This window comes from Somniosus microcephalus, chromosome 3 (genome assembly GCF_052327205.1).
Source record: "Somniosus microcephalus isolate GS21.2 chromosome 3, FLI_Smic_1.0, whole genome shotgun sequence".
Taxonomy (NCBI): domain Eukaryota; kingdom Metazoa; phylum Chordata; class Chondrichthyes; order Squaliformes; family Somniosidae; genus Somniosus; species Somniosus microcephalus.
Window position 1 is genome coordinate 206,170,053 of NC_140989.1, and position 22,347 is coordinate 206,192,399.

Below are 22,347 nucleotides of genomic sequence, written 5' to 3' on the forward strand. Positions count from 1 at the left end.
TTCCACAAACTATGCTCCACAGTAGCTCACCAACTCTCTCCACCAACGATCGCAATGAACAGGCCAAGTGGCTGAAGCTTCTATACTAGAGTTGTCCCCTTTAAATAGCGCCCCCCCGACTCCGAGAAGGGCCTGCTAACGCTCCTTCTAACGGTCACTAATAGCGCTAGGCGTAAAGACTCCGGGCGCCACCCAATATCCGCTCAGGCGCCCCTAAAAGGCGTTGCACACTGAAATGATGTCATGATCTGCTTGCGCTCGCGGGCGCGCGCAAACACTTAGCGCAGGCGCTAAATGTATAGTAAATATGGGGGTTGTCGCTATCTTCATTGCGCCCGCCCCAACATTGGGTAACGCCCCAATTCTCGGTCCCTTTAGGCGCTAACCGCTGGCGCAAACAACTGAATTTATAGGCCGTAGACTTTTATAATAGCACTCCCTCCAGTTACACGTACACTTGTATTATAGCACTCCCTCCATAGAAACGTACACTTGTATTATAGCACTCCCTCCAGAGACACATACCCTTAAATTATAGCACTCCCTCCAGAAACACCTACATTGGTGTTATAGCACTCCATCCAGTTACACGTACACTAGTATTATAGCACTCCCTCCAGAGACACATACACTTGTATTATAGCACTCCCTCCAGTTACTCGTACACTAGTATTATAGCACTCCCTCCAGAGACACATACACTTGTATTATAGCACTCCCTCGAGACACGTACGCTTGTATTATAGCACTCCCTCCAGAGACACGTAGTCCTGTATTATAAGATTCCCTCCAGACACAGGTACACTTGTATTATAGCACTCCCTCCAGAGACACGTACACTTGTATTATACACTTCATCCAGAGACACGTACACTTGTACTATAGCACACCATCCATAGACACGTACAATTTTATGGTAGCACTCCCTCCAGAAACAAGTATTCTTTTATTATATCACTCCCTCCAGAGACACATACACATATGTTAGGATAAAATTTGGTTTAGGGGTTATAAAGGGGTGGGCCTCAATATTTGACCGGTATAATATGTCTGAAAGGTACCATTCAGTCTTGTTAGGCTGGAAAACAAACGCAAAGGACCATGGGATACTTGGCTATATTAACCCTTTTTAAATTAACAGAAATAAATTTAGCTGACCAAAGACATTCTGAAGTGTTGCTTGTAATTACAACTTGGTGGTAACTGTTTAGAAAGAGCCTGTTCTTGGAAGAGATAAGAGTACAAAGGCAGGATTAATGAATAGCAGCAAATAAGGCCTTGAAGAGTCGTCAGCCAGCTGCATAATTCAATGTGGATTTGTATTCTGGGATGGCTGGAATGACGTATGAGGAGAGATTGGGTCGATTGGGCTTGTACTCGCTGGAGTTTAGAAGAATGAGAGGGGATCTCATTGAAACTTATAAAATTCTGACAGGACTGGACAGACTAGATGCAGGAAGGATGTTCCTGATGGTCAGGTAGTCCAGAACCAGGGGTCACAGTCTAAGGATAAGGGGTAGGCCATTTAGGACAGAAATGAGGAGGAATTTCTTCACCCAGAGATTGGTGAACCTGTGGAATTCTCTACCACAGAAGGCAGTAGAGGCCAATTCATTAAATATATTCAAGAAGGAGTTGGATATATTTTTTAAGGCTAAAGTGATCAAGGGGTATGGGGAGAAAGCAGGGACCGGATACTGAATTTGGATGATCAGCCATGATCTCATTGAATGGCGGAGCAGGCTGGAGGGGCCGAATGGCCAACTCCTACTCCTATCTTCTATGTTTCTATGTTATTCATCCAGCCATGTCTCTGCTGAAAATACCTTCTCATACCGATAACAAGAGTAAGAGATAGCTCATGAATACAGAAGTTAGAATGAAGCCTCTACAGTCGATAAGCTTCTTACTGATATATCCAGAGGGTACTCGAGTTCAAAGGACAGGCCTAATAGTTGATTGATTAATCATGTAAACCAATGAAGCATCAATATTCTCATGTATACACCCCCATTAGTAATAAATGGTGTTGTCTAATAAACTGTATAAACTAAGCTGTATTGCCACTTTTTCCCTTGAGAATGATGTCTCTAGCTAAGATAGCTGAGATACTTCTCCCGTGTGCACTCGTAATATAACTATTGATCTGGGTAACACCTGAGTCTGTTAGTTCTATTTTACCTTACAGATTTTCCTCGCTTACAGCTTGGTGTTAGAATTGGGATACCGCTGGACTGCTGACTGATCCTCCTCAACAACATAAACAGAAGCGTGAGTAGCAATATTCACCCTCAACGTGGAGGTCCGCGAGGCGGATCGGGGTAGCGGTGGTATAAAGAACAGCGAGTGAAGGAGCAGCAGGCTTCAGGTGTGGACCAATAGGACGCGTTTTAAGGTATAAAAGGGTTTAGAAACCCAGGTGGGAAAGCACTAAAGGGTTTAGAAACCCAGGTGGGAAAGCAGTAAAGGGTTTAGAATCCCAGGTGGGAAAGCGCTAAAGGGTCTAGAATCCCAGGTGGGAAAGCGCTAAAGGGTCTAGAAACCCAGGTGGGAAAGCACTAAAGGGTCTAGAAACCCAGCTGGGAAAGCACTAAAGGGTTTAGAATCCCAGGCGGGAAAGCACTAAATGGTTTAGAAACCCAGGTGGGAAAGTGCTAAAGTGTTTAGAAATCCAGGTGGGAAAGCAGTAAAGGGTTTAGAAACGCAGGTGGGAAAGCGCTGAAGGGTTTAGAAACCCAGGTGGGAAAGCGCTGAAGGGTTTAGAAACCCAGGTGGGAAAGCGCTAAATGGTTTAGAAACCCAGGTGGGAAAGCGCTAAAGGGTTTAGAAACCCAGGTGGGAAAGCAGTAAAGGGTCTAGAAACCCAGGTGGGAAAGCAGTAAAGGGTCTAGAAACCCAGGTGGCAAAGCGCTAAAGGGTTTAGAAACCCAGGTGGGAAAGCACTAAAGGGTTTAGAAATCCAGGTGGGAAAGCACTAAAGGGTTTAGAAATCCAGGTGGGAAAGCAGTAAAGGATCTAGAAACCCAGGTGGGAAAGCGCTAAAGGGTTTAGAAACCCAGGTGGGAAAGCACTAAAGGGTCTGGAAACCCAGGTGGGAAAGCGCTAAAGGGCTTAGAAACCAAGGTGGGAAAGCAGTAAAGGGTTTAAAAACCCAGGTGGGAAAGCAGTAAAGGGTTTAGAAACCCAGGTGGGAAAGCAGTAAAGGATCTAGAAACCCAGGTGGGAAAGCGCTAAAGGGTTTAGAAATCCAGGTGGGAAAGCAGTAAAGGATCTAGAAACCCAGGTGGGAAAGCGCTAAAGGGTTTAGAAACCCAGGTGGGAAAGCACTAAAGGGTCTGGAAACCCAGGTGGGAAAGCGCTAAAGGGCTTAGAAACCAAGGTGGGAAAGCAGTAAAGGGTTTAAAAACCCAGGTGGGAAAGCAGTAAAGGGTTTAGAAACCCAGGTGGGAAAGCAGTAAAGGGTTTAGAAACCCAGGTGGGAAAGCGATAAAGGGTTTAGAAACCCAGGTGGGAAAGCGCTAAAGGGTCTAGAAACCCAGCTGGGAAAGCGCTGAAGGGTTTAGAAACCCAGGTGGGAAAGCGCTGAAGGGTTTAGAAACCCAGGTGGGAAAGCAGTAAAGGGTCTAGAAACCCAGGTGGGAAAGCAGTAAAGGGTTTAGAAACCCAGGTGGGAAAGCGATAAAGGGTTTAGAAACCCAGGTGGGAAAGCGATAAAGGGTTTAGAAACCCAGGTGGGAAAGCGCTAAAGGGTCTAGAAACCCAGCTGGGAAAGCGCTGAAGGGTTTAGAAACCCAGGTGGGAAAGCGGTAAAGGGTTTAGAAACCCAGGTGGGAAAGCGCTAAAGGGTCTAGAAACCCAGGTGGGAAAGCGCTGAAGGGTTTAGAAACCCAGGTGGGAAAGCAGTAAAGGGTTTAGAAACCCAGGTGGGAAAGCGCTACAGGGTTTAGAAACCCAGGTGGGAAAGCAGTAAAGGGTTTAGAAACCCAGGTGGGAAAGCGCTACAGGGTTTAGAAACCCAGGTGGGAAAGTAGTAAAGGGTTTAAAAACCCAGGTGGGAAAGCGCTACAGGGTTTAGAAACCCAGGTGGGAAAGCACTAAAGGGTTTAGAAACCCAGGTGGGAAAGTAGTAAAGGGTTTAAAAACCCAGGTGGGAAAGCAGTAAAGGGTTTAAAAACCCAGGTGGGAAAGCAGTAAAGGGTTTAGAAACCCAGGTGGGAAAGCAGTAAAGGGTTTAGAAACCCAGGTGGGAAAGCACTAAAGGGTTTAGAAACCCAGTTGGGAAAGTGCTAAAGGGTTTAGAAACCCAGGTGGGAAAGCGCTAAGGGGTTTAGAAACCCAGGTGGGAATGTGCTAAAGGGTTTAGAACCCCAGGTGGGAAAGCGCTAAAGGGTGTAGAACCCCAGAATACAGAAATACCAGGTGACAATCCGGAGGGATTCAAGTTAAAGGGTGTTTAGATTTAAGTGTATATCTGTTTAGAGTAGAAGTGTTTGTCTATTTAGAGTGTAAGTTTTGTGTCGTTGTTCCAATAAAGTATAAGATTGGATCCTTGAGAGTCACGGGGTGATCGACACGGACAAGGGTGGTTGTCGATCTCAAACACCGAGCCTGAGCCTGAATTAAGAGGACGTAGTCCCACGTGACGGCCAGGATCAAGTAGGTGTAGGGAACTATAAACACCACAGGATCGTGATCCCGTGACGAGTGAGTGTGCGCAAAATAAGTGTGTTTGGGTGAATGATAGAGTAACATAAGAACCATTGAGAAGTAATTCAGAAGTTATATAGAATGCCTAAAAAGGATGCAGAAATAAAGTGGGGACGGACCATCCCCTTGGCGAGATCCCGACTCCATCACCCGCTATTTAGTGGACAAAGATCAAAAACTTATCGAAACTATAAAAAAGGATGGGATCCCGAAGACAGTGCAGAGAGCCAAAGGGCTTGGTGGCGGGGACAAACCAAAGATAAAGAGGGAAAAGGGGGAATGGTAATCTTAGCTTGTTACCAGAAACAATGTAAGGAATTGAAACAGAAGGGAGAGATAAAGAAGGAGAAAGATCTAATTTGCAGGCTAACCAATTTGAAAACTCGGCAAAGGAAAGAAAAAAAAACAGGGATTTGGAAAGCCAGGAAAAGCTGCTGAGTCACCGATTTAAAAAGGAAAAAAAAAGATAAACTTAAAGCTTTACCAACATGGAAGTTATTAACATCTGTGCCGAGACAAATAAAACACAAGATTTGCTGAGTGAAAGGAACCTTACAAATATGCTGGAATTTCAGGTTGTATGAAATTGTGTGTTAAAGTGTGAATGTTTTCCTGACTATGAATGTTTAAGAAGTTACAATATTCCTTTGTCTGAAAGTCTGTCCTTAAAAAAAAAGAAAAATGTCTGTTGTTTGTTTTAGTTCCACCCACTTCTCTGTTAAAAAAAAGCATTTAACCCTTTTGTCTTGTCTTGGATTTTGGAAGTTTTAAGAATGTGCGAATAAGATTGTGCCCCCAGAATTGAAAAAAGCTTTGAACTAATTTAAGTTAAGCTGTGAGGAAATCTACATATTATAAGGGGTTAATTTCAGGTGCTGGCTGGGTAAAAGTTTTCAGACTTGACACCGGTCAAGAGTCGATGTGTAACTAGAGCTATTGCACGTACTTGGATTACAGCCAAGAACAGATGTCTGCCCACCTAATGAGAATGTAGAAGTGAAACAATGGGTTCCTTTGAAGTACCCAGTGGCCTGACAACTTGCGATCGTAAGCAAACCTAGCCTCCCAATACATGATTAAGATTAAAGAGGACCTCCGGTTACACGATTCATGCCCTGTTATAGATTAACGGTTGACTTATGTGTCCAGGATCCTTCTGTCAATATGTCATTAATACCTGATGATTAATCTAAAATGTATCCTGATAGAAGAACAAAGGAATGTCAATTAAACTTGTTTGTTACACTGTATAAATATGGAACGCTTACGCTGTATCATTGGAATAGTAGCCTCACCCCTTGAGTAGAGGTGCTGATTCCCCTTGCAAGCGAAATAAAAGGCCTGTCCATCTGACAAATCCAAGAGTGTATTCAGTCATTACCCAGAGCTAAGAAGTAAGGCACTTCAACAGCTGGTGTGTAAAAAAAAACTGAGAAGAACAAAAACAATTTGTTTATCAATAGATTAAGTTTCAGTCTAAGATTTAACCTTGGAGTTACGGTTACTATGGTGAAGTCTTCCAAAGCAGTTTCATTTGATTTGTTTAAATGTTGAAAAACTAATTTTTCTCCAGTTATATTCAATGTTTTGACAGTATTTTGGAAAGACATCTGAAGAAAGGAAAATAAGAAATATGACGTAATTTAATGTTTTCTGCAAGAATGTGCTATTTTGTTTTGTCTGTTCATTATTGATATAAAAGATAAGCTTCAGCCTTGATGTTACAGTTGCCAGTGTGCCTGGAAAAAAATCAATTTGAATATGAATGTTTACAAGGCATGAATGATTGTTTCTTTGTTATAATGGCTTCCTTCTTTCTTTTCCAAGTGATACTGGTTAGTTAAAAAAAAATTGAGCTGGATTAAATTGGAGTATGAGGTAAATTAACCTATTAAAACCAGATTTCATTGTGGCGTAAATTGGTGTAGTCCGAATTAATTAAGATAACTCCGTTCCGCAAGAACATCCGATAGTGGCAGGTCCCTCTACAATATTTGATTGACTATGGTTCTGGGAGCCCTACAGAATGCGGGACTAAAGGTAAACCCTAGAAAGGTACAGGTAGGGAAGGATGAAGTAATCTACCTAGGATACATAATAACACAAGAGAAGAGACAAATGCCCGAAAGGCAGATGGGAGGGGCACTAGGACCAAGAGGAAAGCTTGCAGAAGCAGCATGCAACCACTGGCTGCATGCTTTGATTTCTCAGTCCCGTACTTACAAGCAGCTAGGGATGGCAGCAGGAAGGGACCGCGCCAGAGAGGGGAGGGGGTCAAGCAGATATTAGAGCTATTTAATTATTGCCAGAACTTTATCCCAGAATATGCAGAAATGGCCCAGCCTATACAGGATTTGATCAAAGGGGGGAAACCATCCCAGGAGCTGGTGGACTGGGGCCCCGACCATGAAACAGCTTTTGTAAAGTGAAACAAGCCCTCACGTCGGCACCCGCATTGGGATTGCCAGATATGAGGAAACCTTTTCACGTCCATTGTCACAACCATGGGGGGCATTACACAGCGGTGGTAACACAGGACCACGGGGATAAGCAAAGTCCGGTAGCATACTATTCTGCTAAAATAGACCCAGTAGCAGCTGGCTTTAGCCATTGCCTGCAAGCCCTTGATTGCTTAGCATGGGCAATCAGAATCAGTGAACCTATTACTATAATGGGGGAAGTAGTACTACATACTCCCCACGCCATCGTAGAGCTGCTAAATACAGGAAGACTGAAAACTCTCTTGGATGGGAGAAGGGCCAAATGGGAAACAGTATTACTGCCCAAGGATAAATCCGTAAAAGTAGTTAGGGACATTGTGGTAAACCACTGTTATACCTGCCTGTGGGTGTGTTTGTATTCCACTGTGTACATGTCTGTACATGCCTCGGCTGACTCCTCCCACGAGTCCAGGTATAAAGGTGACTGCTCCACAGTCCCTCTGTATTCTGGACTGGTCGACCACTCGAGGCACACCTTCATTCTCTTGTTAATAAAAGCCTGTTAGTTACTCGCTTAACCTCAGTCTTTTGAGTAATTGATAGCGCATCAATTTTATTAACAAGATTTTTTATAATGGAGAAGATCCTCACACCAGCATGCCTGGACTTAGACCATCGGGAGGCGGACGCATCCACCAAGTTTGCTCACTGGCTTAAGTGCTTTGAAAAATTCCTGATCGCCTCCGCTTCAACGGTCAAATCGAATGAGGACAAACTGGATGTCCTGACCTCCAAAGTGAACCACCGAGCGTACTCGGTCATCCAGGACGCGACCTCGTACACGGCTGCTCTCAAGCTCCTCAAGGACCAGTACACGCGCCCAGTGAACGAGGTGTACGCCAGGCACCTCCTGGGGAGTCGGGATGCAGCAGGCCCCCAACACCGCCTCATCTGATACCCGCAGCGACACACCGACCCCTACGCTGGCCTTCATTACGCTGGACCAAGCGAGACCGCACCAACTGGCCCGGTCCACAATGGACATTAAGGTAAATGGTCACGAAACAACCTGCCTTTTTGACTCTGGGAGCATGGAGAGCTTCATCCACCCCGACACGGTGCGGCGTTGCTCTCTCCCAGTCCTGCCTGCGCACCAGCGGATTTCTATGGCCTCCGAGTCCCAGTCGGCGGACATTGGCGGCTACTGCGTGGTGACACTCTTAGTAGACGGGACTGTGTACGATAATTTTAAACTTCTGGTCCTGCCCCACCTCTGCGCTGCCGTTCTACTGGGGTTAGATTTTCAGTGCCACCTTAAAAGTGTGACGATGGCGTACGGTGGACCCCTCCCCCCACTCACAGTCCGCAGCCAGCAGCTTCCAAATTGCCCGCCGCGCACCAGGTGCAACCTCTCCACACTCAGAGTCACCCCCCCCCCCGACTGTTTGCTAACCTCACCCCCGACTGTAAGCCCATCGCCACAAAGAGCAGGCGATACAGTGCCGGGGACAGGGTTTTCATTAAAACTGAAGTGGAGCGGCTCCTGAAGGAGGGGATTATTGAGGGCAGCACCAGCCCCTGGCGAGCCCAGGTTGTGGTCGTTAAGACCGGCGAGAAGCAGCGCCTGGTCATCGACTACAGCCAGACTATAAATCGCTACACCCTGCTGGACGCTTACACACTCCCCCGCATAGCTGATATGGTCAACCAGATCGCGCAGTACCGCGTCTTCTCGACCATTGACCTGAAATCAGCGTACCACCAGCTCCCTATCCGCCCTGAGGACCGCCAGTATACTGCCTTTGAGGCAAACGGCCGCCTCTACCACCACCAACGGGGTCTCCGTCTTCCAAAGGGAGATGGACCGGATGGTCGATCAAAATGCGTTGCAGGCCACTTTCCCATATCTGGACAATGTGACCATCTGCGGCCATGACTTGCAGGACCATGACGCAAACCTCGAAAAATTCCTCTGCACCGCCCAACTCCTGAACCTGACGTATAACAAGGAGAAGTGCATATTCCGCACAACCCGCCTCGCCATCCTTGGTTGTGTTGTGGAACACGGAGTCATCGGTCCCGACCCCGACCGGATGCGTCCCCTTATGGAACTCCCACTGCCCCACTGCCTCAAGGCCCTGAAGAGGTGCCTAGGGTTTTTCCTCCTATTACGCCCAGTGGGTCCCCGACTATGCGGACAAGGCCCGTCCACTGATCAAGTCCACCTCTTTTCCCTTGACGGCAAAGGCCCGCTTAGCCTTCCACCGTATCAAGGAAGACATTGCCAAAGCCACCATGCACGCAGTGGACGAATCCATTCCCTTCCAGGTGGAAAGCGACGCGTCCGACTTTGCCCTGGCCGCTACCCTTAATCAGGCGGGGAGACCCGTGGCCTTCTTTTCACGAACCCTCCAGGGCCCGGAGACCAGACACTCCGCTGTTGAGAAGGAGGCCCAGGCTATTGTGGAGGCTGTGCGTCATTGGAGGCACTACCTGGCCGGAAAATGATTTACCCTGCTCACTGACCAGCGTTCAGTTGCTTTTATGTTTAACAACAAGCAGAGGGGCAAAATCAAAAACGACAAGATCTTGGAGGTGGAGAATCGAACTTTCCACCTACAACTACGAGATCTTGTACCGGCCCGGGAAGCTCAATGAACCCCCGGATGCTCTATCGCGTGGCACCTGCGCCAGCGCGCAGATCGATAGACTGCGGGCCCTCCACAATGACCTCTGCCACCCGGGGGTCACCAGGTTCTTCCACTTCATCAAGGCCCGCAACCTGCCTTACTCCATTGAGGAGGTCAGGACCATGACCAGGAACTGCCAAGTCTGCGCTGAGTGTAAACCGCACTTTTATAGACCAGACAGGGCTCACCTGATAAAAGCCACTCGCCCCTTCGAGCGCCTGAGCGTTGATTTTAAAGGGCCTCTCCCCTCCTCCGACCGCAATGTGTACTTCCTCAACATTATTGATGAGTACTCCCGTTTCCCGTTCGCCATCCCCTGCCAGGACATGACCAGTGCCACGGTCATTAAATGTCTGAATGACCTCTTCACCCTGTTCGGTTTCCCCAGCTATATCCATAGCGACCGGGGCTCATCCTTTATGAGCGACGAACTCCATCAGTACCCGCTCGCTAGGGGTATTGCCACAAGCAGGACCACCAGTTACAACCCCCGGGGGAACGGACAGGTGGAAAGAGAGAATGCGACAGTTTGGACGCCCTGCTAGCCTTAAAGTCTAGGGGCCTTCCGACCTCCCGCTGGCAGGATGTGCTCCCCGATGCGCTCCACTCTATTCGGTCACTGCTCTGCACTGCCACTAATGCCACCCCTCATGAGAAAATGTTTGTCTTCCCAAGGAAGTCCACATCGGGGACATCGCTACCACCATGGCTGACGTCCCCAGGGCCGGTCCTACTGAGAAGACACGTGAGGACCCATAAAATGGACCCCCTAGTCGAGAGGGTCGACCTCCTCCACGCCAACCCCCAGTATGCTTACATTGCGTACCCGGACGGGCGGGAGGACACAGTCTCCATACGAGACCTCGCACCCTCGGGGGGCCCCAGTAACCCACTACCCACTACCACCCCCCCCCACGATCCAATATCCAACCCCAGCAGACGGCATGCCTGGGCCCCGCGACCCGCTCGACACCCACGAGGACTACACACCAGTGCCCCAGCCTACGCGGGACTCGACGCCGGAAGCTTCACTACCCCTGCCGTCGCCACGTCGATCACAGCGGCAGACAAGACCTCCGGAGAGACTCCAATACACAAACTTTTAATACACTTCACCCCGCCGGACTCATTTTTAAACAAGGGGTGAATGTGGTAAACCACTGTTATACCTGCCTGTGGGTGTGTTTGTATTCCACTGTGTACATGTCTGTACATGCCTCGGCTGACTCCTCCCACGAGTCCAGGTATAAAGGTGACTGCTCCACAGTCCCTCTGTATTCTGGACTGGTCGACCACTCGAGGCACACCTTCATTCTCTTGTTAATAAAAGCCTGTTAGTTACTCGCTTAACCTCAGTCTTTTGAGTAATTGATAGCGCATCAGACATTAAGACCAATCCGGCCGAATGGGTGGTCACTGAGGGAGAAGACCACAAGTGTGTGGATACGGAAGAAAATAAAAATGTAGGACGAATTGGGGAAGAACCAATGGAACAAGTAGATTTAACCCTGTATGTAGATGGGTCAAGGAAAGTAACTGATGGAGTAGCACGTACAGGCTGGGCAGTAGTAAGTGGAGACGGGGCGGTAGTCCAGAGAGGCAAAGAGGCATATCCGCACAAGTGGCAGAATTAGTAGCATTAGCAGAGGCACTAAATTATGCAAAAGGGAAACAGGTGAGCATCTACACCGATAGTAGATATGCATTCGGGGTAGTACATGATTATGCGGGACCCTGGAGTAGAAGGGGTTACATGACCTCTGGAGGAGATACCATCCAGAATGAAACAATAGTCAATAGTACGAACGTTAGTAGAAGCCACCGAGGCACCTACTGCAGCCTCCGTAATTAAAATCAAAGCGCACCAGAAGATAGGAAATAAGGAGCAGCAGGGGAATGCATGGGCGGATGCAACGGCACAGGCCGCCGCCAAAGAGGAGGATGAGGAAATACCCCTATGTTATAAAGAAATATGTCAATGTGACAAATGTCCAATGGCCACCTGCACCCCCATAGATGAGGTTAATTTGTATCAGCTGCACCAAGATACCCCTGAGGAAGAAAAGCAAGGGTGGCGAACAAAAGGGGGTAAAGAAAGTCATATAAATGGATTGTGGCAGAACCATGGGAAAGTTATCGCCCCAGATGTATACAGGAAACCCTTTTGCGACAGTACCATGGCATTGATCATGCAAGCCCCAAAACCATGCAGCACATGACAGAACAATGCTGGTGGTGGCAAGGACTGAATAATGCCATTGATAAACATTGCCATGACTGTATGGTGTGTGCTCAGTGTAACCCAGGAGGAACCATTAAAATAAAAAATGCGCTATCAACCACGGCCAAAGGGACTGTGGGAGAATCTGCAGATTGATTTTACAGGACCATTGACTCAATCACAAGGGAAGAAGTATTGCCTTGTAATTACTGATCTGTTTACTAGGTGGGTGGAAGCCTTTGCTACCCGAGATTGTTCCGCAGGGACAGTAACGCGGATCCTGGCGGAGGAGGTCATACCTAAATGGGGGGTACGCTTACAAATAGATTCCAACCAAAGAACGCACTTCACGGGCAAAATAATGAAGGATATGTGTAAACTAATGGGAATTAAACAAAAGTTCCACATACCCTATCGTCCGCAAAGTTCGGGCATGGTGGAACGCATAAACTGTACATTAAAGCATGCTCTGATTAAAGCAATCCAAGAAACAGGGCAATGCATGGGCAGACGAGGCAGCCAAGCGGGCAGCTGAGAAAGGGAATCTGACCAATGAAGCCCAAGTGTTCGTGTTTAGTTAAAATGTGAAAACACAACTGTCTTTTTCGATCAGGAATGTGTTTTTTTTATTTACATGAAGTGACGCAATTGCGTGAGGCTGATAGTGTTTTGCTCCACCTTCAAAAGCCTGCAAAGGAGTTAACCCTTTCCACTGACAGCTGTTTAAGTTCACCAAGCAACAACTTTAGTATGAAACTAAGAAAACTCAACAATTATATCAACACCTTCTAGCTCAAGTGTTAAAACAAGGCGCGACATGGAGTAGTGGTGGGCACAGTAAAAGAGATAAACAAATATGGAGACATAAAAGGTTGGTGATAAATGACGCAGCAACTGCCTTTAATGTGGGTACCTCAGTTGTTAATACTATTGATTTGTCGACACTGGATCAAAAGGTTAGGGACCTAGGTTCTCCCATTAAAGCTGTATTACAAAAAACAAATGAGAATACGGATAAGGAATTATCTGAGGATCAAACGTTGACCATACATTTGCAAAAGATAGCTACAGTGCTAGAAACACATGCCCAAATCATTAATAAATTAATAAAGGAAGAATACAATGCATCTCAGCAGGCGGCCGCTAATGACATATGTAGCACATATGGTAACTGGATTGTAGAACAAACCAGAGAAAACCTGGCCCAGATACAGGCAGGGGAAGTACCCTTATGGATAACGAATCAACAATTGAGGGAGAACCTGACCGGTGGGCACAAGGGGGACGGTACCTCTAAACGGATGTTGGCAGGCGGGAGCTTGACAGCTTGCCAGTTGAGAGCAATGGTTCGGGTGAACCCCACACAAGCCGAGTGTAAACCTGACGGGGGAGGGCTCCTAGGGTTGGTATTGGTAATACCGGTGATGGCACCCGAAGCCCAAGGACGAGAGGTGTACCGAATCCAGAATATTGGGGTAGTGAAGGAAAGAATGCACATATCCCATCACAATATGTTAAAATATGCTGTAAAGATTACAAGAAGTTTGGCTGGAACGAAATTGGAGGGATGTGTTACTAGACATGCTATCACTGTATGTCCACATAGTCATAGAGTTATACAGCACAGAAAGAGGCCCTTCGGCTCATCGTGTCTGCGCCGACCATCAATCCCTGTCCAATCTAATCCCATTTTCCAGCATTTGGTCCATAGTCTTGTATGCAATGGCATTTCAAGTGCTCATCCAAATGCTTCTTGAATGTTATGAGGGTTCCTGCCTCTACCACCCTTTCAGGCAGTGAGTTCCACATTCCAACCACCCTCTGGGTGAAAAAGTTCCTCCTCAAATCCCCTCCAAACCTCCTGCCCCTTACCTTGAATCTATGCCCCCTTGTTATTGACCCCCCTACTAAGGGGAAAAGTTCCTCTTTATCTACCCTATCTATGCCCCTCATCATTTTGTACACCTCAATCAGGTCCCCCCTCAGCCTTCTTTGCTCCAAGGAAAACAACCCCAGCCTGTTTAGTCTTTCTTCATAGCTGAGGCGCTCCATCCCAGGTAACATCCTGGTGAATCTTCTCTGCACCCTCTCCAAAGCAATCACATCCTTCCTATAGTGAGGCGACCAGTAATGTAAGGCGAATAGTATTGGACACAGTCCAGAAGCACAGTGTGGGTTTAACAATACTGGTACCAATCAGGATATTAACTGTACCATGGAGGCCCTAGAGGCAGATTTAAAACCCACTCAAGTGGCATATGCCGGAAAGGGTGAATATTGTGTTACAACTAATTTGAAAATGTTTAAATATGCCAATCTTGTTGGATCCGTGGTTCAGTGGATATGCTATTATTAAATAATCACACGGATGCTGTGCATTAACAAATAACAGGTCTTTACTGGAGGAGGGTAGTCTCTAGACTGGGGGTACAGAGGCATGCGCAAAGCTTATATACCGGTGTGGTCACTGCCGGTACTACAGTATACAGGAGCTGTAAAAGTAGTTCTGACTTAAAGGCACATACACTACAAATCTAACTTGTGGTATTCCAAGTTCAGAGTTCTGCTTCACTCCTGAAATCCCGGTATGGATTGGACACGAGGAATTGGTGGAGATACACCAGCATAACCTCACCACCTTACAAGTTTCTGAAGATATCAAGAAAGACTTAAAGGACTATCAGAACACATTTGGGTAGCCAATACCTCCGTTGCCTGAACACTTGAACGTATTGCGAATGGAGATACGCCTCTCCCAGAAGGTTTATTATAACCTACAACAGAGCAATAAAAACATTAAGTATAACATTGACCAAATTAAAGTCACCACTTGGTGGGATGACCACTGGAGTTGGGGACTGAATATACAGATCCATCCTTGGATTAGGTTAATCTCACATTTATTAGTAGTAGTGCAGTTTGTTGTAATGTGCTTCTTGATTTTCATGGCCTGTAATAAATGTCGTAGGCAGAGGATGAAAAGGTTGGCAAAGGCAGTAAAACAGAGCCTGGGTGAGAATGTCCCCAGTATCTAACGGGGTAAAGTGCATATATAGAACCATCAGATGTTCTGCCTCTCTTCCACCCGGACTGGTGGCCACCACGAAGGGAACCTGGTTAAGATGAGGTACAGCAGCTTGAATATGTAAATATCATGGGGATGCTTAGGTGTTTGCAAGAGGGCAACACCAAGCGGGGCATACCTATGGGCAACCATGGGTGATGGATAAGGGTTGGCTACCTTGGGCTTAGCCAAGGGCCAAAAGGGGGGATTGTTAGGATAAAATTTGGTTTAGGGGATATAAACGGGTGGGCCTCAATATTTGACCAGTATAATGGCCCAGGAATTTGGGTCTCCACGGGTGAGTACACTTGGGGTACACACCCGTAAACCCATGGAAGTGCCGATATTATGCATGCACTGCGCATGCGCGGGAAACCAGCACATCCATTCCCCCGAAAGAAGGGGTTCAGAAGTCGAACCCGTGTGCAGGAGAGGCAGTGCGTGTGCATCGAAATAACGTTTTTTTTGCAGGTTATCCTGGTAAGGTAAGTCTCCAGAAGTTAGACATGTAAAAAGCAGTCGCAAGGCCTGATTTTTACAAGGTAAGTGGTGAATTAATTAAAATTAAAACATTTTTTCCACAGGTTTATTATTTTTAAATAGTTTAAAGGAAGGTAAGTTTATTTATAGCTCCATGAGAAAATGTAATTAATTTTTTCAAAAATTTAAATTATTGTTTAAAATAGTTATTTCAAGTAATTTATAGTTTATTTTAAAAATGTGACTTTTTAAAAATTTATTTGAAGATTTAGTGATGTTTTGGGGCTTATAGTATTTATAGGTTTGACAGGTCCTGTCAAACTTATGAATGAAGCATTCCCTGCTACCATCGGCTCTCCATGGCCCACGCGATCCCAGGGGACGCATCGAACCAACTGCGCCCCTGGGATACGCAAGCACTGTGTGCCGGCAGTTGGAGGAGACCCAGGATTGGAATCCCACGCGGGCCCACAGCTCAACGGCCAGCGCGGTAGGTATGTGCAGGGCGGAAGCTTGCACCCGCGGGAAGCCCCCGACCCAAATTTGGGGCCAATATGTCTGAAAGGAACCATTCAGTCTTGTTAGGCTGGAAAGCAAACGCAAAGCACCATGGGATACTTGGCTATATTAACCCTTTTTAAACTAACATAAATAAATTTAGCTGACCAAAGACATTCTGAAGTGTTGCTTGTAATTACAACTTGGTGGTAACTGTTTAGAAAGAGCCTGTTCTTAGAAGAGATAAGAGTACAAAGGCAGGATTAATGAATAGCAGCAAATAAGGCCTTGAAGAGTCGTCAGCCAGCTGCATAATTCAGTGTGGCTTTGTATTCATCCAGCTATGTCTCTGCTGAAAATACCTTCCCATACTGATAACAAGAGTATGAGATAGCTCATGAATACAGAAGTTAGAATGAAGCCTCTACAGTCGATAAGCTTCTTACTGACATATCCAGAGGGTACTCGAGTTCAAAGGACAAGCCTAATAGTTGATTGATTAATCATGTAAACCAATGAAACATCAATATTCTCATGTATACACCCCCATTAGTAATAAGTGAGTATTGTCTAATAAACTGTATAAACTAAGCTGTATTGCCACTTTTTCACTTGAGAACGGTGTCTATAGCTAAGGGTAGCTGAGATAGTTCTCCCGTGTGCAATCGTAATAAAACTATTGATCTGGGAAACACCTGAGTCTGTTAGTTCTATTATACATTACAGATGTTCCTCGCTTACAACATGTATTACAGCACTCCCTCCAGAGGCACGTACACTTCTATTATAGCACTCGCTCCAGAGACAACTACACCTGTATTATAGCACTCCCTCCAGAGACACCTACACTTGTATTATACCTCTCCATCGAGAGACACGTACACTTGTATTATACTATTTCCTCTAGAGACATGTACACTTGTACTATAGCACGCCATCCAGAGACACATACACTTGTATTCTAGCACTCTCTCTGGAGAAATGTATACTTGCATTAAAGCACTCCCACGAGAGACACGTACTCCTGTATTATCCCGCTCCCTACAGAGACACGGACACATGTATTATACCACTCCCTCCAGAGACACATACACTAGTATTACAGCAATCCCTCCTGTGACACGTACACTTTCATTATAGCACTCCATCCAGAGACACGTACACTAGTATTATCGCACTCCCTCCAGAGACATGGACAGCTGTATTATAGATCTCCCTCCAGGAACACGTGCACATGTATTATATCAAGCCATCCAGAGACAACTACACTTGTATTACAGCACTCCTTCCAGAGACAAGTACACGTTTATTATAGCACTCCATCCAGCAACATGCACACTTTTATTATATCAGTCCCTCCAGTTACACATACACTAGGAATATAGCCCTCCCTCCAGAGACAAGTGCACTTGTATTATAGCACTCCCTCCAGACACAGGTACACTTGTATTATAGCACTCCCTCCAGAACCACCTACACTGATGTTATAGCACTCTCTCCAGTTACTCGTACTCTAGTATTATAGCACTCCCTCCAGGGACACGTACACTTGTATTATAGCACTCCCTCCAGAGACACCTACACTTGTATTATAGCACTCCCTCCAGAGACACCTACACTTGTATTATAGCACTCCCTCCAGAGACACCTACACTTGTATTATAGCACTCCCTCCAGAGACACGTGCGTTTGTATTATAGCGCTCCCTCCAGAGACACCTACAATTGTATTATAGCACTCCCTCCAGAGACACGTACACTTGTATTATAGGACGCACTCCAGAGACACGTACACTTGTATTATATCACTCCCTCCAGAGACACATACACGTGTTAGGATAAAATTTGGTTTAGGGGTTATAAAGGGGTGGGCCTCAATATTTGACCGGTATAATATGTCTGAAAGGTACCATTCAGTCTTGTTAGGCTGGAAAACAAACACAAAGGACCATGGGATACTTGGCTATATTAACCCTTTTTAAATTAACAGAAATAAATTTAGCTGACCAAAGACATTCTGAAGTGTTGCTTGTAATTACAACTTGGTGGTAACTGTTTAGAAAGAGCCTGTTCTTGGAAGAGATAAGAGTACAAAGGCAGGATTAATGAATAGCAGCAAATAAGGCCTTGAAGAGTCGTCAGCCAGCTGCATAATTCAATGTGGATTTGTATTCTGGGATGGCTGGAATGACGTATGAGGAGAGATTGGGTCGATTGGGCTTGTACTCGCTGGAGTTTAGAAGAATGAGAGGGGGTCTCATTGAAACTTATAAAATTCTGACAGGACTGGACAGACTAGATGCAGGAAGGATATTCCCGATGGTCAGGGAGTCCAGAACCAGGGGTCACAGTCTAAGGATAAGGGGTAGGCCATTTAGGACAGAAATGAGGAGGAATTTCTTCACCCAGAGAGTGGTGAACCTGTGGAATTCTCTACCACAGAAGGCAGTAGAGGCCAATTCATTAAATATATTCAAGAAGGAGTTGGATATATTTTTTAAGGCTAAAGTGATCAAGGGGTATGGGGAGAAAGCAGGGACCGGGTACTGAATTTGGATGATCAGCCATGATCGCATTGAATGGCGGAGCAGGCTGGAGGGGCCGAATGGCCAACTCCTACTCCTATCTTCTATGTTTCTATGTTATTCATCCAGCCATGTCTCTGCTGAAAATACCTTCCCATACCGATAACAAGAGTAAGAGATAGCTCATGAATACAGAAGTTAGAATGAAGCCTCTACAGTCGATAAGCTTCTTACTGATATATCCAGAGGGTACTCGAGTTCAAAGGACAGGCCTAATAGTTGATTGATTAATCATGTAAACCAATGAAGCATCAATATTCTCATGTATACACCCCATTAGTAATAAATGGGTGTTGTCTAATAAACTGTATAAACTAAGCTGTATTGCCACCTTTTCCCTTGAGAACGATGTCTCTAGCTAAGATAGCTGAGATACTTCTCCCGTGTGCACTCGTAATAAAACTATTGATCTGGGTAACACAGTGCGCCGGGAGTTGGAGCAGGCCCCGGAGCAGAATTCCATGGGAGCCCAGAGCTCAACTGCCGGCGCGCAAGGTAAGTGCAGGTCGGGGGCTTGCACCCGCAGGAAGCCCCCGACCCGAATTTCTGGGCCATTATAGCATTCCTTCCAGAGGGACGTACACTTGTATTACATCACGCCCTCCAGAGACACCTACACTTGTATTATAACACTCCCTCCAGAGACACGTACATTGTATTCCAGCACTCCCTCCAGACACATACACTTGTATTAAAGCACTCACTCCAGTGACACGTACACTTGTATTTTAGCACTCATTCCAGAGACAGGTACACTTGTATTATAGCACTCCCTCCAGCGACACCTAAACAAGTATTATATCATTCCTTTCAGAGACACGTACACTTGTATTATAGCACTCCCTCCAGAGACACATACACTTGTATTATAGCACTCCATCGAGAGGCACGTACACTTGTATTATAGCACACCATCCAGAGACACGCACACTTGTATTATAGCAGAACATACAGAGATAGGGTTGCAAAATTCTGGGAATTTTTAAAAGAGGAAACTTTCCATGGGAATTTTCAGGAATTTATGGGAATTTTGAGTTTTTTTGCACACTGATGGTTTTTGTCTCTGACCCTTATATTATCTTTGTCGTCAAAATAGACATACTGTTCCATACAAATAAAAACAGGCTTTCAAAACTTTATTTAGGTTATAATTTTGAACTTTATTGAACCCCCACAAAAAAGACCCATCTAAAATAAAATAAAAAGAGCGTCAGCTTATTTAGCCTGTAATTTGTCCTTATTTTGTCCCTTTGAGTCTTCTACTCATGAGTCTTCTGAGTCTTCTACTCCTCATTGCTCCTCCTGATTCTCTGACTCTGGCTCTGACGTGTCCATTTCCTCCTCTGTGTCAGTGTCTAGCTGTGTGGTGGACACTTCTGTATCTGGCTCAATAAGTTGTAGGTTCGCCCGGATAGCCACCAGTTTCTCCACTCTCTTGTTAGTCAGCCTGTTGCGCACCTTTGTATGCGTATTCCCAAAAAGTGACCAGTTTCGTTCAGAGGCCGCTGATGAAGGTGGGATTTGGAGTATCACCGATGCAATAGGTGACAGGGCCTCAGATGCACAAAGTCCCTTCCACCAGGTATGTGCACTGATATGCTTGCATGATTCCCATATCCCATCCCCATTCCAAAGACCTTGCTTGGTAGAGAACTTTGCCAGACTTCCCAGAACTTTGCCCACATCCAGATTGAGATGGTGTGAGAGGGTAGAAATCACACTGTAAGCGCTGTTGATCTGTTCTCCAGAAAGCATTGGTCTCCCAACATGCTTTGGGTCCAGCATGTATGCTGCAGCATGAATCGGCTTGACACAAAATTCTTGATGCATCTGTATGAATTGAACAATTGCCTTCTCCTCTGCTTTGAGCAGCAGGGATGTGGGTAGGGCAATGCTGATTTGTTCTTTTAAATCAGTAAAAAGCCTGAGAACATCTGACAAGACAGCGTCATCTCCTTCAATCTGAGCAATTGCAGATGCTACTGGTGAGAGTAGTTTAAGGCTGCTAACCACTCTCTCCCAAAACACATCATCCAGCAGTATTTTCTTGATGGTGGTTTCCATATCCCCAGACTGGGATATTGCCATTTCTTGCAGCGACTCCTTACCCTCCAGAAGGCTGTTGTACATTATGACAACACCACCCCATCTAGTGTTGTTGGGCAGCTTCAGTGTGGTGTTCTTGTTCTTTGTCATTTGCTTGGAGTTGTAGGTTGCTGCAACTACCTGTTTTCCCCTGACATACTTAACAACTTGCTTGGCTCTCTTGTACAGTGCTTCCATGGTTCTCAAACCCATGATGTCCTTGAGGAGCAGGTTAAGCCCATGAGCTGCGCACCCAATAGACGTAATATGAGGGTAGGCCTCCTCCACTTGAGCCCAAGCAGCCTTCATATTCGCAGCATTGTCAGTAACTACTGCAAAGACCTTTTGTGATCCAAGATCGTTGATGACCGCTTTCAGCTCATCAGCAATGTATGTGCCTGTTGTCCTTCGTGTCTGTGCTCTTGAAGAACACTGGGAGAGGAGTGGAGATGATGTAGTTTATGATGCCTTCCCCTCATACATTTGACCACCCATCTGAGATAACTGCAACACAGTCTGCCATCGCTATCGTTTCTTTGCACTTTCCTTGGACTCTGTTATACACAGCCTCCAGCAAATAAGTAGACAAAGCATGTCTGGTGGGAGGACAGTATGCAGGGCGAATAACATTGAAAAATCTCTTCCAGTACACATTGGCTGTGAGCATGAGGGGTGAGCCTGTTGCATATACAGCTCGAGCAAGGCACTCATCTGCATTCTTCTGGCTATGGTTATCCATTGTATCAAAGAACCTTCCAAGTGGGCCAGGAGTTGCTGATGATAAGGAGCCTGAATGAGAACCATCATCTTCTTGAATGGAAGCAGAGGGACTCTGGGCTGACTGCTGTGAGCTTTGAGTGAAGTTGTTGCATTTGGATAAATGCTGCTGCATCCTTGTGGCATTCTTTGCATATGGCTTTCTACAGTGTTTGCACATGTACACAGTCTTTCCATCTTTAATGCCTGGGGTAAAATGCTTCCACACATCTGACGGTAAACGTGGCATTGTTCTATGCAGAGAAATAAAGGGCATTCATCTCTGTGTCGAACTGCGGTCGATCAGCACGATTGCAACAGGGTGAGTACATTTTTGCTGATGCTCCATGTGATGGAAGCATGACCTGTACACACACGACGCTACATCACCAATAGTGTATTATTTTGTATATTTTAAATTGAAGGACAACAGAGTTCAACAAGTAACTGGTTTATTTGGTATAAAGTCTGATTTACTTACCGCATCATCACATCAGCAGAAAACAAAATGACTTCCCTCAGGACCCCTAACCTGGATCTTAAAACAACTATAGCAGTCTTACAGATGCCTGCAGGCCAATCACAATTCGATATGCAAATATTACAAATAGAGGGAGCTAATCGCTCATCCACTCATCCAACCAATCAGGACACATTTGTTCACAGTCACACACAAAACTTGTAATTATTAAAACAAGCCAAGTAAGAAGATAAACATATATTGATTAAGAAATTCCTTAATAATTAAGATTCCATCTCTGTTAGTAATTTTAAGAGAGGACCTGTGGAAAAAAAAAGAAAGAAATACAAAAAAAACAATA